Below are 10,153 nucleotides of genomic sequence, written 5' to 3'. Positions count from 1 at the left end.
ACCACCAAAAAAAAACTACCAAACTTGAAAAAAAAAAAAATACTGTACGAACACTGCCTCGTTTGCTGCATGTGGATCGCCTTAGCAGCCTTAGCCACTGTCGGGGCCCAAATGGTCCCCCAAAACGCTCACTGTGTCGTCTACACAGACAGCTGCGGACAGGTAGACTCATTATTGTAACCAGTTTTTTATCCGGTCTCGAATTTGCATCACAAGCGCCGTTCGGGTAACCAGGTGAGAGAAGTTTTAGCGTGCATGCGTATCGCCATGCTGGCCCCTCTGCTCGGCATGCGATTCCTTGAAGATCGCAGTAGCAAGAAGCCACGACTATTTTCACTAATTGAACTTCAGGGAATCCGTACGTTATTACCTTCGTCATTGTTGCATTGTTCTTTACAACATTGCGCGAATGATGAATCTTGTACATGTTACAACGTTCGTCTCTTTCTTATCTCTATAGATCAATCCCGCGGAATAATCTTTGGATTTTAAAAGTTGGAAATTCCGTGGCGCGCTTTGATGCAAGTTCGAACTTTAATTGCTGCTAACCTTCAAGGTTAACGAGGGAAAAGGATGTTATCCTCGGATATCGCTCGATGAATGGAACAAGCTTTCTTCTTTACTCGTGCGCTGTTTAGGCAGCAGGAAAATTGACGTTTACTTCTCTGTCCGAAGAGCGAAACGTTGTATAATCCGCATCTCTCGGTAACCTTGGCTATAACACGTAGCTTTCGGGGGCATCTCCCTCACGACTGCTCACCGCAACTATAACTGCGAATAACCACTGCCTTATCTGGTGTTTGTCTATTATTATTATACCAATAATTATTATTATGCTATTTCGAAAGCGTTGTCGTCACCTTCGCCCCCCTTTGCCCTCACCTCCCTCCCCCCACACACACGTATATATATATTATATGTATATATATATATATATATATATATATATATATATACACACAGTAAACAGACATACACACCCACACTTATACAACGTGCACACACGAATAAACCTGTTCACGAAGAAAGAGATGCACGCTTCTTATACAGTAATTAGTATGATTAGTACTTTTGCCATTAAACGGTTTGCCATGTATCTATATATATTATATACATATACATATTATTATATATCTATCATGCCATTGTCTTGAACCGCTTGTCTGATTAACGTTGCGCGTTATTTGTGGATGAGGATATTGTCGGGATGTCTTTTAAACATTTCTTTGTATTCGTTACGACTGAATCTAATGCTACGTCTGAGAGCAACTTTTATCCTTGTACGCTTTAATATCTATTTGTTTATTTTTTTCTCTCGCAGTGCATCTTACCGCAAATAGCAATTACGATACGGACAGCTGTTACGAGTGTCGGGCGTGTATACTGCATGCTCATTAATATTACAATACTAAGGGAGCGCGTATTGAGAAACCGGAAGGCATGAAATACATTTCTGAGTTCTGCGCAAACTTGTCTTCGATAATATATGTGGAAATAATCTCTCTTGCTACAATAATTCTTGCTAATCACAATTTTTCTAAATCGCTTACAATTAGTATAGTTGGATGATTTTTATTTCGGAGATAGTAAGTCTATCTGTTTTTGTTAGAAATACCTAAATTTCTCCCTAGAAGATGTTAAGTTATAAATCTATTAAGAATTAAATTTCAAATTCTCTGATAATGGATTTTTTACATAAACATATAGATCGCATTATACATACTCTGTAAATTATTTTTTATAGTATAAGATATAATGGTTAAAATTATAAAATTATAAAATAATTATATATATATATATACATATACATATCACACCTTTTTGTATATCAAGAGAGTTTTAAAAAGTTTTTTAATTTAGTTTTAATATCAAGTATTTTTATTGTTTTCGAGTTAAAAAGTGTGCAACTAAGCTAATCACGTTAAACGAAAGTTTTAGCAATTATTCGATCTATATCTTTTTTGAAACAGTGCAGTTATGACAACTCGTATCCTCTGGTTGGTATCGCATGCATCGCGTTGACATACACACGAAATTCGTAATATTTATCATAATTACCGAATTTAAATGTGCGCGTGCACGAGTTTGTCGAATAATTATTCGAAATACTAAAATATCTCGAATTCTCTGAAGAAGTCGATTATTTCGCCGGAGCTGTCCATATTTTTATTGGGCAATGACAATGGCGTGATTTACGACGTGTAGATTCAAAGAGCTGTAGAAGAGCCGGCTTTCGCGACGGAACATTGACGCATAACACTGTTTTTCCATTTAGGACGTTTATGAGTAACGCGTTTGTGCTCTTGCTTTTCGAATTAGCATATAGCTGCAAAAGGTAATGTTATCCTTGCCAAAAAGTCGAAGCGAACTGACGTGAACAGAATTCGAGTAATTTTAAAGAACAGATATCTGCCTCCGATGATCGATCTCGAAGATCAATTTGAGAGTTGAGATCTTTGTCACTGATTTAGAGCAAAAATACACGCAGCTTTCAGTTGGACCGCTCATTTCCGCTTACTTGGTCAAAGAACGTGTCTCTTACGCTTGCACACTGATTGCTTTCGACGCAATTAACTGCCGTGAGGCACAGAATATAGTATACATGGGCATGGAATAAAGAAGCGCGTGCGAAGCTTTTACGTCCGAACCGTTATTCGAAACCAATGATCATTTCCATTTTGACAAGGCTTTCCCCGCGCACGGAAAACGATCGGATCTACCGATCGCTGCGCATCTATCTCGAATATATAGTTTCTTACCCATATTTTTGGCTAGCTCTGTCGTTATGGTTGCGGAGTCGCAGTTGACATAGTGTGTTGAACTTATTTGCAGTAGAATATTATTAATTTGACGGCTTACGACATCCCACATCCATATTATACGATATTGCCGATATAATTGCTGATTATCCAATTCTTCCCCCCACCCCCCGCCCATTCTCCCCCTCTCGCCACTGCGGCCACTCTAAATCACTTTGGTTTGCTGGCGTGGATCATTTGCAGGACTCTTTTCTTCCGTAGCTTCAGTAGTGAGTGGATGTGTGTGTTTCGGTCTCATAATTCACGCACGCGAACCAAAGTCGATGGTGAGCTGGCTTTTGGCAGCACATTAACGCTTGGGTGATGATATTATATTATCATCGCTGATACACGACTGCTCGTCGTCACCTCCGTCGTCGTCGCGAGATTCGATCATTTAATCACACTTGGTACGATCGACATTTCGAGTAACACCGATGATCACCCAAGCAACGATACCCCCCTTCTCCCGGGCCATTATTTGCATGACCAGACTCTGTGTTCGTAGCGAGTTATCTCTTATGCAATTGCAAGAATTGTTTATTATAATTATATAATGGTTAATATTATGGTTAAACCACTTATTATTAGCGTTATCATTACGATTATTATTATACTGTTGCTATTAATGCTATTATGACTATTATAATTTTTATTACTGTTATGTTTAAGATTTCTTTATAACTTTCGTTAACTTCCTTCTTATTATTATTATATATGATTATTACGAGTGCGCAGGATAATCTTTTGCCGAGATTATCGAGAGTTACACGACAAAATAAGTTATTAGTGTTTACATTTTTCGTGATACATTTTCATATATTTTGCACGCTTCTATGGTGAGCCTATGGTATACTTTCGCGCGATTATACTTCGTTTCTTTAATAATTTTTTTGTTTAAATTTATTTTTTCATATATATATCTGTCTGGTAGGTTGTTAATGCTTTGATCTAACGTTTTTGCTAACACGAAAACCGTACTCTGGAATTTGATGTTTAATCTATTTGCTGCATTTGTCTCCTATATATATTTCGGATATACGAATAATTCTTCTAGATACGAGTGTACGTGTGTGTTTCCGTGTGTGTGTGTACATATAATATGCATACATCTTTTGCCGATGGGTTAATAAAAGGAACGGGTAGTAGCTGTGCGTAGCTGGGTGGAGTTTCCGCTTCACTTGGGTTCACTTTAATCGTATTCTTTCGATAGCCAATGTTCTATAATTCGCATTTATGTCTTTCTCTCTTCCATTTGCCATTTGTTAAATGTGGAATTATATTCGCGCTCGCGAAAAATATTGCTCGCTTGCGATTCGAGAAACAACTTCAACACGGAACATTTTCTTGTCTCCGCTAGATATATCTATAAACGCAGTCGCGTAGTATGTGCGTACATATTATATATATACATACACACATTTATATATGTAATTATCGCTCTTATCTCGCGCAAACCGGGTTTATATTATGTCGATGTCCAGCATCGTTTTCGATCGGAAACGAGTGACGGAGAGAGGAGGAAAAAGAGAGCGAGGCGCAGAGAATTTCGTACATTCCTGCCAGATTTTTCTGTTGTTTTCCCATATTTTGTTAACACTAAAATTTCAGTCTAGTCATTATGCCTGAATGGCCCGCCGAGAAGAGGGCTTCCAACAAACCTGATTCGCAAATTCTGTACAATGTTCATCAGCATAGGATATGTACGTTGCGAAGTAATCACGCATGAAAGTGCAGTCGAGTGTATCGCGACCGAAAATTAATATTCGAACGTGACAATTACTATGCTGAATATTTTAATTGAATCACAGACTTTTAATTTTCCCGAATTTTCGATGAAATTTGCGAATCAAATATCCTTGTTTTTAGGCGCGCTCCCTACATACATTGTACCCGGAATATCATGATTAGCGTAACGAAAGTGTCTCTCTCACACACACATACAGACACACACACAACCGGCACGCGTTATAAACATAATACGAATTCCCTTAATTTTAGCCCAAATCAAGCCAATTTTGCAAATCCCGGCAAACCGTTAATGTATCCATTCGGTAGAGTTAACACGATTAGATGCAAGACTCTGTTGCAGTCGATTAGATTTATTTTAATTTTACCACCACAATATATACATACCATAATAGGAAATGTCCTGTTTGAAACGAAAGTTCTACTGCAAATTTATCACTTAATTCGTATGTGCGAATACTCGGCGGTCTTTTACTTCGTCTTTCACTTTTAAATAATCGATCACGACGCGAGAAAAATGTCGCTTGAGAAATTATCGTCTTGAATATCAATTCGACTGCGCTGATTATTCGTACATTGGTAGCAATTAATTAATATCCATATACAAACGGGTCTTCTAGAGCATGTAATAAACCATGAATATGCTCTAACACTGAAGAATCTGAAGTGTATGGTTGTGCGAGAGATCTCGGTGATCGTAGGAATGCTTAGAAATGTACCAAGACACCCGATATTTTTAATTAATATATAAATGGTGAAAAACGTGTATCGATATGCTACGTTTAAAATAAGAAAAAGGAAGAAGAATAATGGATACTTTATAGTTCCTTGCAGATCAATTAATATATTTTATTGGTATTTTTGGTTTATCGACAATACCAATGAGTACACAAAGTACACGAAAACAATATTTAGTGAAAATTAGTGAACGGCGCGCTGATGTTTATTCTGACGTTTATTCCTCACTTATCTATAATGATTATAAGATTGCCTTGCATGTATAAATTAATTTTGTGATTAACGAGTATGAGAATAAATGTATAATGTTATTATAGCATATTATATTTCAAATCCATTTCGATACTGTGAGATGGATTAAATTATCGGGTATTGGTATTCCGAGCAATCCTAAATGGGAGAGAGAATGAGAGAGAATGAGTGAGAAAGAGAGAAAGAACATGCGTGAGTGACTCTTGCAGGAACACACGTGTGTGTATGTGTGTGAAGTACCATATAAGTTCCTTTTTTTTTTTTTTTTGCAAATCGCTCACCGTTTGCCGATCTCATCCGCTATAAGAGTATCTGGCACATTTTCTTTCAGTTACTGGACACCCTCCCGGTGTGCCAAGATTTTAATCGACAAGTGTGCAACCGTCCCGCCTGCAAGTTTATTCATCTTAGTGACGGTGAGTTATATTCGTTATTGGGGAAGTACTGATCATGCATAATTCAATTCCAAATAAGTGCCATCAGTTTGCGTGAAAGTGATGGAGACTATCGTGGGAGGAAAAAAATGTTCCACGTTTAAATCATAATTTTAAGATACAAACGCGTATCTTTCATTGTGATATTTTATAAGAATACATTGATGTTGTCGCGTTTAATTATGTATTTTTCTCCGATATATTTAATTAAAAATGATTCATCTTCGACATTGGATTATATGTTAAATTCACTTTGTGTGTTTTTATATCTTTTTACCTCTCTTTGATGGTTTTATACATTTCACTGACCGAGAGATTAATATTAAAAAGTTAAAATGTGAAATCATACGATAACGTTTGTTACTAAATGTACAGTAAGAATACGAGTTAATATCTCGTAGAAAACCCTTGACTCGTTCAATTGACATTCATCGAGCGCTTTGGCGATTTTCAAATTTCTCTTCGGTCACACAGATTGATATCAGTAACGAGATTTCCCGGTGAAATCGACAGTTTCGGTAAAGTAAGCGTCGAGCGACGGCAGAAATTCGGCTATTGAAATTCCTGCGCGACAGAACTATCTCCCGCAAGCAGCGAGTCTGGCGGATTATGGCCTTGTCCTTCGTTCGCCGATCCATACGATTCCACACGAATTTGCCAATCTTGCGTGCGGGACGCGTCGCAATTACGAACAATAAATCATTCGCGGTTTTATCACTTGTGAAAAGAGCTCGATTGTCGTTCCACGCTTTTATTTTATAATACTTCGGCTCTGCGACGTCGCGTCGTCAACGTTGGCGGTGTCGATCGCCTTCATTATCCTCCGCATTATTATATGCCGTCGTTACAGCTATGGTTTCGCTTTCACGTTTAGCACGCGAATGATCTTTGTGGATGTAATGAGAATCTCTCTTTTGTCAAGCTGCTGTGTCAATTAGATTCTATTCGTGATAATGAGCCAACGTTACTCAAGATGTGAACGAGAAAGCGTTCCTCTCAGTTCCTCCAAACAATTAGCGATACTTTTTGCACAATCAATTGCGGACAATATGTACACTTGAATAACGAGCATTATTTCTATCGTTGGAAATTTACATGAATTCCTTTGATGCCGTTGAACGATTGAGAATATTTATGCGCTGCGCTCTTACTCGATGAATATTGCAATCAAGGTCCGCGGCGTTTTTTGAAAGCTTTTTTCTGGACATTAAATAGTTTGTATACCGTCATTTATCTAAATTAAATAGTTTGTACATTTAAATATGTTTATGTAACGTTTTTTAAATAATAATTCTTATAATTCTTATAATTTTTATAATTTGGACAATAGAGCTTATTCTCAGACGACACGCATTGTCATTGTGCAACGGGACATTGTGTTCACCGGGTTGGTTCTATAGGTTTAATTGGTGGATACATTTTGATTTTGGTTTTGACATTTACAACTCAAGAACTATGGATACCTCGAATCTTATTGGAACATTATTTTTGAACACTATAGTCTCTGAGAACGGAAGGAAGCGGACTGTTTTCGTATTAACCCTAGACATACTCACTTATTTTTCGCATACGTGAATGACTCACTGGGGTCTTAAAAACCCCAAACTTGTACCGCGTGTATAATATTTCCAGAATGTTCTTAGAAAACTTTGTAATAGATAATTTTGTTTGTTGTTTAATAGGGAAGACGATAGTAGTCATCAATTTGTGGTAGTAAAAAAGGAACAATAAAAAAATTTCGAAAAACAAGAAAAAGAACCAAAAATTGGGCTGAAATGACTATTTTTATTAAAAATGCTGTAGTTTTTCATAAAATTCACCGATTTTAAAATTTCCAACGGATTTTAAAAGACGAATAGACAACCTTCAAGGGCATGTAAGCGACTTTTTCGTTTCTTAAAAAAAACATTTCTTTGAACGTCTGAAGTAGAGAAAATGACGAAAAACTATCGGATGGGAAAAATCGCAAGAAATGGAAAGTAAAACAGATTCTGTCGATTATTATTTATTTGAAAGGTAGTCAAAAGTTATAAAAGTATATGGAAACAGTAAAATTAACTCCACAAAAACTTTACAAAGTTTTAATCAGTTGCTGTGCAAGAACAGCAAAAATGAAATAATTGACCAAATTTTAAACAATTATATATGAAACAGGGGTAGAATTTTCCGGGGAGTGCTATAAAGTGTATAATTTTTCGTTATCAATTTTTACAAAAAATCTGAAATATACTTTACTGTGGTAAATGTCGAGCGTAAATGACTCACTGGGGTCTACGAGACCCCAAACGATTTTCTTTTTCGGTCACAGCTGCTGCACGGATCTAACGCACTCGCTGAATCACAGAGGTCGATTGCCGGATGACTAAACTGAATTATGGTTAGGGTCTCGGTATGAAAACTAACCTTCCTAAAGCAGGGGCTCAATTTGAATTTAGCGTGGGGTCCCGTAGACCCCAGTGAGTCTGTCTAGGGTTAATTATAATAATTATATATGCGAAATCGACTGATCTGAATTCTCTGTGTAAATTTTCAGAAAACGTGGAGGTGATTGAGAACCGCGTAACAGTGTGCAGGGACGCAGTGAAGGGCGCGTGCATGCGACCTCAGTGTAAATATTACCACATACCGGTCGCGTTGCCGCCGGCGCCTCTGATGGCGATTCCATCGTCTGCCTCGCCTTAGGGTTGCTCTCGCCAGCGGCTAACGCGCTGGGACCGCGCGGGGAAACGAGGAAGAAGACTCGATAAGCTTGCGCGAACACGCATCTCCGTACACGCCGGGATTGTGCATCGAAGCGGCATCGGTAGCGATGGCGGCGAACAAAGCGAGCGGGAAGAAATGGAGGCGCTGAACGAGGAACGTCGTCGTTCTTGTCGTCGATTCGATTTACCTTCAACAGCACGTCGATATATATTCTTCCGCGACACTCCTCTCCGATGTACATGCTTATAATGCACACGCACGAATGTGCGAACGCACGTTCAGGTGACAGGAGGGAAAATAGCGCGCGCGCGCGTGGCAGGAAGAATGAGGATAGGGAAACGGTGCCGAAGACGTTTTCTGTATTCGGCATTCGAAGTTGGAACGGGGAAGGAAGAAAACGTGTAAGCCCGATAATTCTCCTTGCATGTAAGATGTAAGCGAGGTTGCCGAAAGAGAAGACTGAAACCGAGGAAAGATGCGACGGGTGATCACCCAGACAACACGCATGTCCCAAATCGAGACATTTGACGTCTTAAAGATATCATTAAAACATCTTTAAGACGTCTTGTGATATAACGTACGTCTTTAAGACGTTGGTCATATGTTCCGATTTGGGACATTGGTCGCGTTCAGCAAACCAAACCGCTCAGTAGCAGTCGAACGTGATTGACTCTTACTTTTAGAACCAACCAATCAACGCAGAATGTTGATAAGACAAACTCAACAGTTGTGCAGCAGTTGTGTCTGCTGAACGCGCCCATTGTGTTCACTGAGCGGATCTGTGATCCGGATCGTGAAGGTTGAAAGACCGAGCAATTTGGTAAATCGCTGCGTCGTCGTGGAGGATTCGTCGAAAGTATTTGTTACAATCACACGCGAACTAGTGAGCAAAGTCTTCCTTAATGTTGTCTCTTTTTTTTCCTTTCGATTTATATTCGGCTTCCCATGCGTCGTGTAGAGGCAAAACTCGAGACGGTTTCGGAATAACCCGTAAAACCGGTGCTGCTATGTTTCAACTTTCATGATATCCTTTTTTTCGTTAACTTGCTTGCGAGGCCGGGTCTTTCGGTTCGAGTGTAAAGCATCGATGGGAAAACAATGACAACGCTTTGTCCCAGTGGGTAAACATCAAACTTGAATACATTGGGACCCATTCTTCTCGCGATCGAGCGGGTTAGCGAACAATGACCCCCACGGCTCAGCATCAAGTTTCTATGACTTCTGCGTTGGCGTGGCGAAGTCGCGCTCCTTTCTCGGTCTTCATCAGTAATCGGTAAATGGCAATTTCCTCGAGGGTAGCAAAATATAGCTGAAGAAATAATTTTTATTCTAGAATCCTGCTTTTATCATATTGATATTTCGAATACAATTATTTTTATCTTACGATTGAAAAGCGAAAGAATAATGCGTCATATATAAAGTGCGGTATAAGGCACAATTTTTTATATTTCTTTTTCGTCATAGACTGAAATAATTGCT

General features: G+C 38.6%; 1 protein-coding gene across 8 annotated transcripts in view; it reads left to right on the top strand.

The window, feature by feature from the left end:
* Positions 1 to 8,645, top strand: part of LOC139809751 (protein muscleblind) — a 404,286-nt gene extending 395,641 nt beyond the window's left edge. For all 8 annotated transcript variants that reach the window (XR_011731166.1, XR_011731167.1, XR_011731169.1 and 5 more), the window contains 2 exons: positions 5,869 to 5,953; positions 8,505 to 8,645. The gene's annotated coding sequence lies outside the window, so the exon portion shown is untranslated. The remainder of the gene's footprint in view (positions 1 to 5,868; positions 5,954 to 8,504) is intronic.
* The last annotated feature ends 1,508 nt before the right edge of the window (positions 8,646 to 10,153 follow it).

The sequence above is a fragment of the Temnothorax longispinosus genome, chromosome 3 (genome assembly GCF_030848805.1).
Source record: "Temnothorax longispinosus isolate EJ_2023e chromosome 3, Tlon_JGU_v1, whole genome shotgun sequence".
NCBI lineage: Eukaryota > Metazoa > Arthropoda > Insecta > Hymenoptera > Formicidae > Temnothorax > Temnothorax longispinosus.
The sequence above is the reverse complement of the archived record's forward strand: the minus strand, read 5'-3'. Positions and strand labels throughout refer to the sequence as shown.